The sequence below is a fragment of the Miscanthus floridulus genome, chromosome 9 (assembly GCF_019320115.1).
Source record: "Miscanthus floridulus cultivar M001 chromosome 9, ASM1932011v1, whole genome shotgun sequence".
In the NCBI taxonomy this organism is placed as follows: domain Eukaryota; kingdom Viridiplantae; phylum Streptophyta; class Magnoliopsida; order Poales; family Poaceae; genus Miscanthus; species Miscanthus floridulus.
Window position 1 is genome coordinate 45,959,135 of NC_089588.1, and position 12,060 is coordinate 45,971,194.

General features: G+C 42.5%; 1 long non-coding RNA gene across 2 annotated transcripts; it reads left to right on the forward strand.

Annotated features, from left to right (window-relative positions):
- Nucleotides 1-518: 518 nt before the first annotated feature.
- Nucleotides 519-6,295, forward strand: LOC136481850 (uncharacterized). Of its 2 annotated transcripts, none has more exons than XR_010764869.1 (5): nt 519-981; nt 1,055-1,329; nt 1,626-1,692; nt 1,777-1,855; nt 5,884-6,295. It is a non-coding gene; the product is annotated as an uncharacterized lncRNA (long non-coding RNA). The 2 variants fall into 2 exon arrangements; XR_010764870.1 differs by having other exon boundaries at nt 519-934.
- Nucleotides 6,296-12,060: the final 5,765 nt, after the last annotated feature.

Consider the following 12,060-nt stretch of genomic DNA (forward strand, 5'->3'; position numbering starts at 1 on the left):
CAACATTTTCTGTCCCGTCCAAAGTCACTCTCTTAAAGCACACAGAGTTACGAAAATTCCAGAAACATCACAATATATAGCCGAGCTAATAATGTTATAGAAATTTTTTACAATGGTTGGAGGAATTTTGATGGCTCACGTCGCACGATCCGACGGCTAGAAAGGCAGAAAACGATGAGAGGCGATGAGAGCGAGGCGATGGGAGGCGATAGGTGTGTCTATGGTCGGTGGACCCATATGTGTCACGTCGCCTCTCATCGTCTCCAAAATTGAGGGGATTAGGACTCTAAATCAAAAAGTGATAATTCCTTTCTCGTAGTTCTTTTATTTAATAAAGGGTAAAATGGTAAATCCATAATTGCAATAAAAAATATTTTGAGTAGTATAGGTAGGGTGTATGATTCAATTAAGTACCGTAGTTAGATAAATATTTTCTTGAGTAGTATAGTTGGGATGAATAATTCAAGCTATATAGCTTATTTCTAGGGTTTATTCGAGCTCCAGCGCTCTGACTGGATCCGGTCAATGGCGGCGCAGAGGGGGTCCTCCCGGCCTGGATCCGGCCAAGGGCGGCGCGGAGGTGGGCTGCCTGGCCTCGATCCGGTTAACGACAGCGCGGCCTGGCCTCGATCCGGCCAAGGGCGGCATGGAAGAGGCCGCCGGCCTCGATCTGGCGAACGGCGGTGTTGCTGCCCGAGCTCTGTCAAGGGCGAAGCGGAGGAGGCCTCCCGCTTTTGATCGGGCCAAGGGCAGCATGGAGGAGGGCCGCCTGGCCTTGGGGTCATCGAGCTTGTCGCACTCCGCTGCGGTTACCTGCGACGACGTTGGATGGAGACGCCAGTGGAGGTCTCGGCAGTGGGCTTTGTTGTGGCCGTCCCATCCCCATCCCCATCCCTGGCGCCGGCAACCAGATCATCCAGCTCGGCCATGTCAGGTCCATATTCTAGATGAATCCTCATCAGTTAATCGAATAGATGTCAGGTGAAAACATTTTCCTGCAAATTTGTGATTCAAAACATGAGATGTACACTCTTCTGATGAGGTTGCTTTGCAGGAATCAAGATTACTATGACAACAATGCTCTAAATTGTTCAGCAAATGAGGATGTTGAGACAAGAATTGGTACTAACATGGATAACATTGATGGGCCTTCAGTTTCAGAGTCTGATGTACTGAGGCAGGGAGCCATAGATGTGCCTGGTCGTCAATATTGACCTGCCATCAGTTTCAAGTCATGGATATTCAAACACAACACAGCCAAATATTACAATGGAAGACCCACAAGGAAACGCACAAGCACAACCCCTTTCTCATTTTTCTTGCTTACTGGTACGTTCCTCTTTTTTCTTAGAAGAGATAGGATCACTGACAGTTCTATTATGATGAAATAAGGGCTAGAAACTTAACTTTCACCTATATAAAACTTGTCCTTTGGATTTGTTGCCTTGATCACAGAAGCATTAAGTTGACCAATATTAAGCTTTGATGAAGTTACAAATTTATCTGTTTAGCTTAGGTTGAGGAAGAAAATAATAGCGTTGATGTTCAGTAAGTCTTTGCTTGCTATTTCTATTGCATTAATTGCTTTAATGGTTTTGGGGTCTTTTTCTTTTAACAATCCCCAGGGGGTTCCATCCCAGCCATCGCACCAGCTCTGGCAGCACAGCTACTAAACCTTTAGATATCAATGAAGTAAGATTTTACTAATTTCGCTACAGAATCATGTTTGCATACTTAGGTTATATGATTTTCATTTGTCCAAACAAACATTTACAGGTCGTATTTCAGTAACAACCTGCACATTTCTGAGGTACAGGGAGAGAAATCAAGGCCTGTAGATATTTGTGCCATTGAGGTAAATCATTATTACCATAGAAATAAACAGCCTAGCAGCTCAGCCTCAGATGATTAGTATTTAGCTATCTCCATGATCTGTAGTGCAATGATCAAACTGCAGCTGGCATAACCATTCTGAAGTTATATAACTTATAATTGGGGTGACAAAGGATACGGGTTAATCAACAACTTGAACATGTTCAAGCAGGCAAATCATTTGGCTACCCAACAAAAATTGTTTCAACTGTTGAGACGATGGTCTATCACAACACTGATTACAATCTGTAAAAGTTTAAAGGCAAAACACCGATCAATCACAAAATCTTTTAACAGAAAAATAACTCTGGCAATCAGGAGAATGCTAGTTCCTAGGTGAATCGCATTGGTCCCATTTCCCCCTCTATTCTTCCATTTGCTAGTGGCAAACACATACTCTGATGCTGCTTACTGAAAGAAAGTAACGCATTCTCAGGGACAATGTTTTCAAGTCGTCTGATTAATCATGATTAATCGCGACTAATCATCCTTATCGGTCCTTAGTGACCGATTTGGGGTACCGAGGCGACCAGCTCGATCAGAAAGCTGGTCGTCCGATTAATCAAAGAGTAATCGTTATTAATCGTCCGACTAGGACAGAGACGACTAGTTTGGTTGCTCTGTTTTTTGGGCCTGTTTAACCAGGCCTATATGTGGCCTATTGGGCTTGCAATTTGGTCTGTTAAGGTTAGAATAGACACCAAAAAGCAGGAGGCACGCAGGCACACGCCGCAATTTCCCCCCCCCCGTGCGCCTCTAGTCTCCCGCGCGCGTTTCCTCCCTCCCACGCACGATTCCTCCTCCGCGCGCTCTATTCCCTGTCTCTGGTGACCTATTCTCCTCCCTCGCACACTATTCTCCTCTCTGGTGAGTTGTGTAGCCGGCGGCGCCCTCTGCCAGGTCAAGTGGTCGCCGTTCTTCGTGATGAGCTGCTCCGACGACGGTATGTGCCTTTCCCTTCTCCATCTTCTTCCCTCCTCCCCCATCCCTCACTCTGCAGCCTCTCTGGCTCTCTGCTAAACTGCTAATTGGCCTGGTCGACGACTAATCACGATTAATCTCCTGGTCGGTTCCATGGCGACTAGGTTCGACTGAACGACTTGAAAACATTGCTCAGGGAAATTAGGAGCTCCATGTAAAAGAGAAGGCTTACAGAGATGCTACCGGCACCATTGCCAGCGGCGTCGAAGTTGTAGAGCCGTAAGACAGACTCCGAAATCTCCACGGACTGGATCTGAACGAGAACGACGGCGGGGGCGAGGCTAGGGCGACGGCGGGGATGGCGGGGCCGAGGGCAGGGCTGCCACCGCGGCGGGCGACGACGAGGGCAGGGTGGTGGTGTCGGCGGTGTGTGAGGAAAGTGGGCAGAGCGGCTAGGGCGAGCACGCGAGCGAGGTGCGTGCGACTGGGGCAGACTGGCGAGTTCGGCATGGGGTCTGGGTGGAGGGTCGTGCGCAATGATCATATTGTCCGTGGACGAATAAAATCAATACAAATAGCTATTTTGCGGAGGCGATAGGAAGCGATTCCAACCATTATAAAAGATCTTAATGTTATAAAGAACAAACTTCTTATTAGTAAGCCATCTAATAGTAGCAATAAGTAACATCCTCCGAAAGATATGTTAAGCAGATCTGAGAGCTGTAGATGCAACGGGAAAAAACAAGTTGGCGTGCGGCAAGCTAATAGCGCCGGCGTCAAAAGCCCAAAAAGCTTGCTACTCTCGTAGTGTGTGCCAAAGGTTCTTGGCAATCCATTGAACTGCTATCTTTTTTGGCACGACTAGACTAACAGCTCCTTTGATTTTAAAGAGAGCTGGTACGTACTGCAAGCCAATCCTTTGGGGGTCTGAAAATGGATGGGGACGGGGATGTGGATATGTGGGCTGGACAGATGATAGCTGATGAGCACGGGCTGATTGGAGCCTTAGCACGGCTTGACAGATGATAGGCTAGGCGGCTATCGGTGTCATGTTCACGTACGTCAATTACCCGGCCGCAACAAGAAAATCTGTCCGAGTGTTGCTCGAGCGTCAGTTGCGTCACGCTGGTTGAAAAAACCTGTCAGAGAAGGAGGACATATGCTCTTTCGTTCCCAATTTTGTTTGAAAATGACGCGTAGCTGGTACTAAGTGGTAATGCGTCGCCAATATCTGATTTTTACCAGGGTCACATCTATCAATTTTTTTACCAGGGTCAGCCCTTAGATTCTGACGGCCCGTTACCAGGGTCACATCTATCAATTTTTTACGACGAATTTGAATATCTGATTTTTCAATACATTGAAGTATTGAAACCATGTATAAAAATTAATTACTCTAATACAATAACTCTTGACACTGTACCACTTAATGTCTCCTTTAGGAAAAGAAAAACATTACTAGGCAATACTGTAATTTGTTAGCAACACTGTGCCTAGTATGAAGAGACATTTTCTTTTATTTGCTAGAAAATAATGGTAAACTCTATGTATTGATATCTTATCGACATAAGGACAAAGGTTTCTTAGAAAATTTAGTGGCTAAAATTGTTTTTAAAATAAAAATTGCGGGGTTTAAAAAGAAGGGTTATTTTAACCAAAAATAATTCCACTAAAAAAGCAGAGATTTTGTGTGGCAATGGTGAATTTTCATGAGTTAAGAACGAGCTCACACAAAATTAATCCTTTTTGTGAAGGTGTTGCCAAAACGGTCATGAAAATACATTTTTCATGAAGGGGTGTGTAAACCTTCGTGAAAGAAGATTATTAATGTGCACCTAAACTCTTATGAAAATTTGCTTCACACCGCTAGAAAAACACCCTCACACACCACACAATTTCATCACGGGTGTTGTTTTTCTTTCAGGCGCCATGTGAAGTCTAGCCCTTGCTTGCAAAAACCAAATTTGGCCGGCCCAATTTAAGTTCTTAACAGGTAAACCCTAGCCCTTCTTCTGCGTAGAAGGAAAAAAATTTACCTCGTTGATCTATTTTTGTTGTCTGATTTTTTGGATGAATTTCAAGATATTTTACCATTACCCTTAAAACAGTTTATTACCTCACTGCCTAGGTTAAGCGGTTTCAAGGCACTTTTATCAGTTTTTACAATAAAAAATCTGGTAAATACCATATAAGGTTTTTACACCCTGAAAAATGTATATACGATTATTAAATTTTGAGAAAATCCTAGAGATGCATCGGGACATGACATAAACCAAATAAAACATTTAGAGCTCGTGAAAATATCTCTAGAAGATTCTAAGAAAATAGATTTAGCTCTAGTGCAATGGAAAAATACCCAACAAATCTAGAAATTCCCAAAATATTCTAATTAATGCAGTTTCTGCCCGGACGCAGCCTACGATCAATGACTACCCCAAACGCCCATCCTGATGGTTTCTTTTGCCCGACTAGGCCTTGGCCGCCCTAGGCCTCCAATCAGGCCAAAGGGCTTAGGTGTTCACGACATCGGCACCCCTGACAAAATCAAATTAGGTTCGAAGGCCTGCCCATCAATGGGCTCGAGGCCACCCAAGACCAAACCATAAGTGAGGTATGAGCCTGATGGACCTACTAGCAGTGTATTGTCTAGCATAGAGTGGCCTGAACACTATAGCACATATCTGAGTCCAACTTTGAGACCAGTCGAGGTTTCCCCGTCGAGGGAGGCAAACGGCCATGGCTAGGAACCCTTCGATGGGGGACTTGGTTCCACTCGGATCTACTAGATATCAGCTCTAGGAGTACAACATTCGGCCATCTGAATGTCGTACGAATCACCCCCTTCAATCACCGACCTCCCAAGAGCGGCACGTCATGTATATTCACATCCCTATATATAGTGACCCTATGCATAACTGGATCTGGGAGTCGTTTTGTCAACCGAAGGACAAGGTTTTTTTTATGGTTGCCGACCAAGAATAGGCTAAGCGCCAATAATATTTTGAGAAGGAGGCACATGGATCTGGATTCATTTGAATCTGTTCTTTGTCAACAGTCAATTGAAGAGACAGCTGAACACCTCTTCTTTAGATGTCCTTTTGCAGTGGACCGCTGGAACTTGCTGAACCTGACAGTAAAGCAACAAGGGAGCTTGTCTGAAATCCTAGAGGGGTTTACCTTGCAACTGGGCTCCAAATTCTTCATGAACCCAATAACTCTAATGGGTTGGAGAATTTGGACTGCTGGGAATGACTTAATCTTCGAGGGTCTGCAACCAAACTTTCAGTCTAGTTGGAGAACTTTCCAAAAGGAGATTGCCCTGCTTTCTCTCAGGGCAAAAGAAAGATCAGCTCATTCGTTTGAATCATGGGTGTCAAAATCTGTTGTAATTGCTCTTCTTAGCCTAATTTTTTTTCTTCCTTTTTCGTTTCTTGAGCTCTCTGTCTTGTAACTGGTGAACTTTTGTTCGATAGTTTAATTTCTGTAGGAGCTTCAGCTCCTCTAGTTCCTTCAAAAAAAAAGTTCAGATTAAAAATAGGTAAAGGTAGGCGATGTACTTTTTGCTTAAAACGTGTGGGATGGCGACGTCGAACAAACCACGTCATGCGCGTAGTCGTTAGTGGAGGGCTCGCCGGGTGTACGTCAGTCGGATTTATTTAATTAGTCCATGACCAAAGTCTAATCAAGTATACCGGGTACCTTTTGATGTTCAAATATGATGATTGACTCGCTTACGCTGTGTTTGGTTTACGGAGTCATACCATGCTTCACGAGGTGATGCATTATAAGTTTATCCTATAAATTTTAGCAGAATTAACCCATTCTTCATGCATATATTAATTATTAGTTTATGAGGAATGATGTGATGATGGATCTAACTCATTCTATTACATGAACCAAATAAAAAAGTGAGAAGCGAGAAGAAATGAACCACCTCATTCATCGAACAAGCGCACTCTTGTTTCTTCGCCACCGGATTCACCATTAGTTTCTGTACATCAGCTGTCGGTGTGGTAGAAGACAACCGTCGCTTGCTTTGCTTCATCTAGGCCTGGTTTAAATTCAGGGTGTAAAGTTTTGGGGTATTACATTGGGTGTCACATGGGGATGTCGTATTGGGTGTTCGGATACTAATAAAACAACAAATTACAGAATCCGTCGGTAATCTGCTAAAGAATTTATTAAGCCTAATTAATCTGTCATTAGTAAATGTTTATTGTAGCACCACATTGTCAAAATCATGGACTAATTAGACTTAAAAAAGTCGTCTCGCAAACCAGTCTCAATCTGTGCATTTAGTTTCGTAATTAATCTACATTTAATACTCTATATATACTCCCTCCGTCCCAAAATATCTGTCGCTTTCGCTTTCCGAGAAACAACTTTGATAAAATATATATTACAAAATATTAATATTTATGGTACATAATTAGTATCATTGGAAAGATCTTTGAATCTAGTTTTTTAATAAATTTATTTGAAGATACAAATGTTGTACGTATTTTCTACAAATCGAGTCAAATTTGTGGCACGAAAACCAGAAACGACAGTTAATATGGGACAAAGGAAGTATGTGTGTCTAAATATTCGATGGGACAGCGACCGTTACCAAACACCCCCTAGTCTAGTTCGTGAATCGTGAAGACCAGCCCACGGGTTCACTTGATGTGACCGCAACAGAATGGAGAGCATTCAGATACTGCTGTCTATATCAGGCCGTCAAAACAACGTGACTCCAGGCAGCACGTCCGGGGACAAAAGCCTGTTTCATATTGAGGCCTTGTTTAGTTCGGTCAGAATCGGCATTTTGCATAGTGTTTGATGTGACGACAAACACTGTAGTAATTTTGTTTGTATTTATGAATTATTGTCAAACATTGACTAATTAGGATTAAAAGATTTGTTTTGCAAAGTTCAACCAAACTATGCAATTAGTTTTTGATTTTATCTACATTTAGTACTCCATACATGTACTATAAATTTGATGTGATGAAAAATCTTCTTTTTGCATAGTGCTAAAGTTGGGAGTTTGGGAGAAACTAAACAAGTCCTGAGCGTCCGAGCAGCGCACTCTACACGGCAGTTTGGCCTGTTTGGATCGGAGCTCCGTTGTTGCCACTTGTCAGGCATCATTGACTTGACTCCAGGCGGCGACTTGGAGCGACCCAACGCGAGGAGATGGAGATCGATATGAGGCGACGTAGTTGACCGATAACGTTGAACTGGGTTGATCAGCTCTGAACCCATGTGCTGATATCGATGTCGAGGTCATTGTTGCATGCCCTACTATACAAAACGAAGGAGAAAATTAGAGCATAGGCACCATATATAAAAAGCAATGAGTCTGTCTATGTGTTTTATGTAGTTTCAATACATGAATTTTTTTACACCATAGAATTAAGATTCAACGACCTCCATCCTCCTTCTACCTTCAGCCTTCTTCTACCTCCAGTCTTCTTATACCTTCAGATAATCACAAGATCACAGATCCACAAATCTACATATTACAAAAAATATTTTTTTTCTATACAAGTAGAAGAGGACAAATCCAAACAGCTTTCGTACGTACACCAAATTACGCCATCGCTGACCAGAGAACAACAAATGTTAGTGGGACGGTCCATTCTGAGATGCTAGTGAGATCTAGACGCCGCCGCCACCATGCCGGCTGCTGGCTAGCGCTGTGGTGTACGTACGAAAGCTGCCCACAGTTGAGCAGAGAGAAAGAAAATCCATGTGTTTTTTATGCTAAAAAACATGTGTGTTGTATAGCATTTCTGAAAGCAATTTATTTACTCCCTCCATCCTAAAAAAATAATATTATGGAATTCATTTTTTGTCTTAAAAAGAAAATAATTCAATGTAGTTGGGGCTATCTTTATTCTTTACAGCTGTATGCATGCAGCGTTTTGTGGGGTTTGTTTTCTCTCTGATATATCCGCATGTATGTATACACATACTCCCTCTGTCTTGTATTATAGGGCATTATAGGAATTTTAAGATAAATTAAGAGAGACATAAAAGACACATGTACCCTTATTTTATTTTCTAATCAGATGTTATTATCAACGTGATTAATGGTGATTGGTTGATAAATGGAAAATATTTTTTTTCAAATGTAAAATTGATTTTTATCCTATAGAATGCATTATATTTCAGGACAAATTTTAAATGCTAGAATACACTATATTACAAGACGGAGGGAGTAGGTTAACGAAACTTCCAACGCAGGTCGGATGAGTAGGGCATATGAATTAATGTCAATACATATTTACGATAGTTGGGTTACTATAACACTTGAGGATATTTACCATAACATTATAGTAAACCACTTAGTAAAGAGTTACTATAATCTCGTAAATGAACATAGTAATTATCGTAACTCAAAGTGGCTACAGAATAAGTTATTTTGTAGCCAGCTACAGGGTACTATATATATATATATATATATACGAGTACATTCTTTTCACAAGTGGTAATGACTTAGGTTGTGTATTTGGTTTAGCTTTTGAAAAGTGTTTCTAAATCAAAAAGTAGAACGTCAACCAAACAGGTTGAACTTGAAGCTACTTCTGCATAAACAGTTGTTTTCGCACAATACAATTTTCAAAACATCTTGGACCCCATTTTTCGTTTTCAATTTTTTGTTTTTCCATGTGTGTGAAAATAGATAAATGTTTTACAACTTTTTCATGAGAGATAAAGAGACAAATATGTTTCATAGTTGTGCCAATCAAAAAACTTGTAGCTTTTCAGAACACATAACTCATAACAACTTTTACATAGTTTACAATAACTTTTCCACGGTTTGTGGTTCAACCAAATAGACTCTTGCTTTTCCAACCTACTGTATGTAGGAGCTGAGAAAAGCTTTCTTCGCCGCCTATTTTCTTCCTTGATGGGCCTGCATATCAACTTGTGATGAAAACATACTTTGGATTCCTATGGTCCCACTAAATGATGGCGCGCAATAGGTACCTACAACCCGAAACCCAATGAATTTTTTCCCATGTAAGCTAATTACACGCATGTAAATACCATTCCAGTACCAGCCAAAATGGACAAAAAAAATCTCATACTAATAACAAAACGAACACAACAAGAGGTGGATCTCCTACCAGTTGGGATACTGGTTAATTCAGATCATCTGACTAATTCTGAGCATATTAGTTTTTAGCGGGGTGGTATTGACAATTTTGCTAATTTACTGACTCATGGCTGTGTTATTAATGGGTGAAAACCTTATGCACTGTGAGTTCATGGGTACATGCATGGTTCTGCACTATTTAAACCTATAAATCCATATAAACCTATATTTTTTATGCAACTATAATTTAAAGTCATCTGACAACGTAATATACTCCAAAACATTATCCAACTAGTGCCATGTAAGGACCTGCATATATACTTTTTTTGTATTATATTTGTTATATATGTGTAGTCCTATTGACTATTGTTTACCCACATATTCATAGTTTAATGCATGTGTTACTGTTCTTCCAGGGTGGTGGGCAACCTATGGGTACCGACTAACCGCATGGCCATCCGTATGAGCACACAATTGCACCCACACATGTAAATGGGTTTCTTCGCGAGCGCAAAAATTCTAGGTAGTGTTTGGTTTGGGGACGTAGCTAGTTGGACTGGATGGACCTAACCCAATTTTAGGAATGGGACAGTCCCTATTATCCATTTGGTTGAGAGGATGGGACGGTTCATGTTTTCTGTTTGGTAGAAGGGATGGAAGGATGATGGAGGATGGAAGGAATTTTAACACCATCAGCTACAGTTCTGTGGGCCCCACAAGATAACTTTATCTTCTCCCCGCGTCCTCTTCGACTTCTGTCTACCCACAACTCAACCGCTCGCCCTAGGTGCCTCAGCCGCCCACCCTAGGTGCTGTCGCTAGCCGCCCTAGGTGCCTCCACCACCCGCCCCAGGTGCCGCCGCCAATGCACAGAGCTCACTGGCTGCTCCCTTCTGCCCCACCAGCCCCAGGTGCTGCCGCCTTCTGCCCCCCAGCGCACAGAGCTCGCAGGCTGCTCTCTTGCACCCCTCACAACCACGAAGATGGAGGACCACGCCATGTACCGGGACGACCCCATCCCCTCGATTTTGTGGGACGGGGGTGCCTTGAATCTGAGGGGTATATTCTCCTCAGGGACAGACCCACCCCCGACTGCCCCTCATCCAAACACCGGTGATCCTAGGATCGCACTAGCCCATCCCAGATGACCCCTTGAACCAAACACTACCCAAATGATTATGGATATGTGTGTGTGATACCATGTGTGCCACCCCATGCTTTTTACTCCATGATGTAACGGTCAAGCTGTAACAGAACCGACCAAATCATAAGAACGTAAGAACAAAAACAATCACCGAAGCGATCAAATTCCTGTACTTAAGTTCCCATAATCCCGGTAGTCCGGAAATCACGAAGGATTTCAACCAACTCTCGACATACAAACCAAGATCGTAGTGATTCAACACAACACATCATCCGTTACAACATTTCACAAGTAGCATTCGGATTACATCCATCAGAGTTGAAGTAGAATATTACAAACCAAGTTTGAGTGTGCGGAAGCAACATAGTTTAGTACAAAACATCATGGTTTTCAAATACATTGCCAAGTCTGAGTCATGTCCCACAAAAGCATTATCAGGTACGAGAACTAGTAGAGACCGTGCCCAACGGTCTAGTCTTCATCCCCAGCTGGGAGAAGGCAGTACTTGTAGCAACCAAAGTAGAACTGGTCATCTGCAACAGGTGGGAGATAAACCCTGAGTACGAGAAGGTACTCAGCTAGACTTACCCGTCAAAACCAGAATTAAAAGACACCAAGGATCATGCAAGGCCTTTCAGGTGGGCTAGCTTGACACAGTTGCATAAAAGAGCTTATGATTATAGTAACCAATTTAAACTAAGCATCAAGCTTATCATTATTTACCTGTCCACTAGATTAGCACCTGCACTAGAGCACTCACTTATTAGGAGCGAACAATATTAACCATAGCAGGTATAATAAGGCTGTCATCATCATATCATCATTTCCGAACCATTAAGTTATTAAGTGTATCTACATTGGAGATAAGCCCGTCAAGTTCTCACTAACCGGGAGAGACGGCGACTCAAATCGAATTACAACTCAGCTGAGGGGGTATTCCTAACTCTCACCCTGGCATACTTTGCAAGGGTAGCCGTGGGTCACCTTTGGGACATCTCAGGAACCAAATTCGCGGGTTCGATCAGCGCCAGCACTC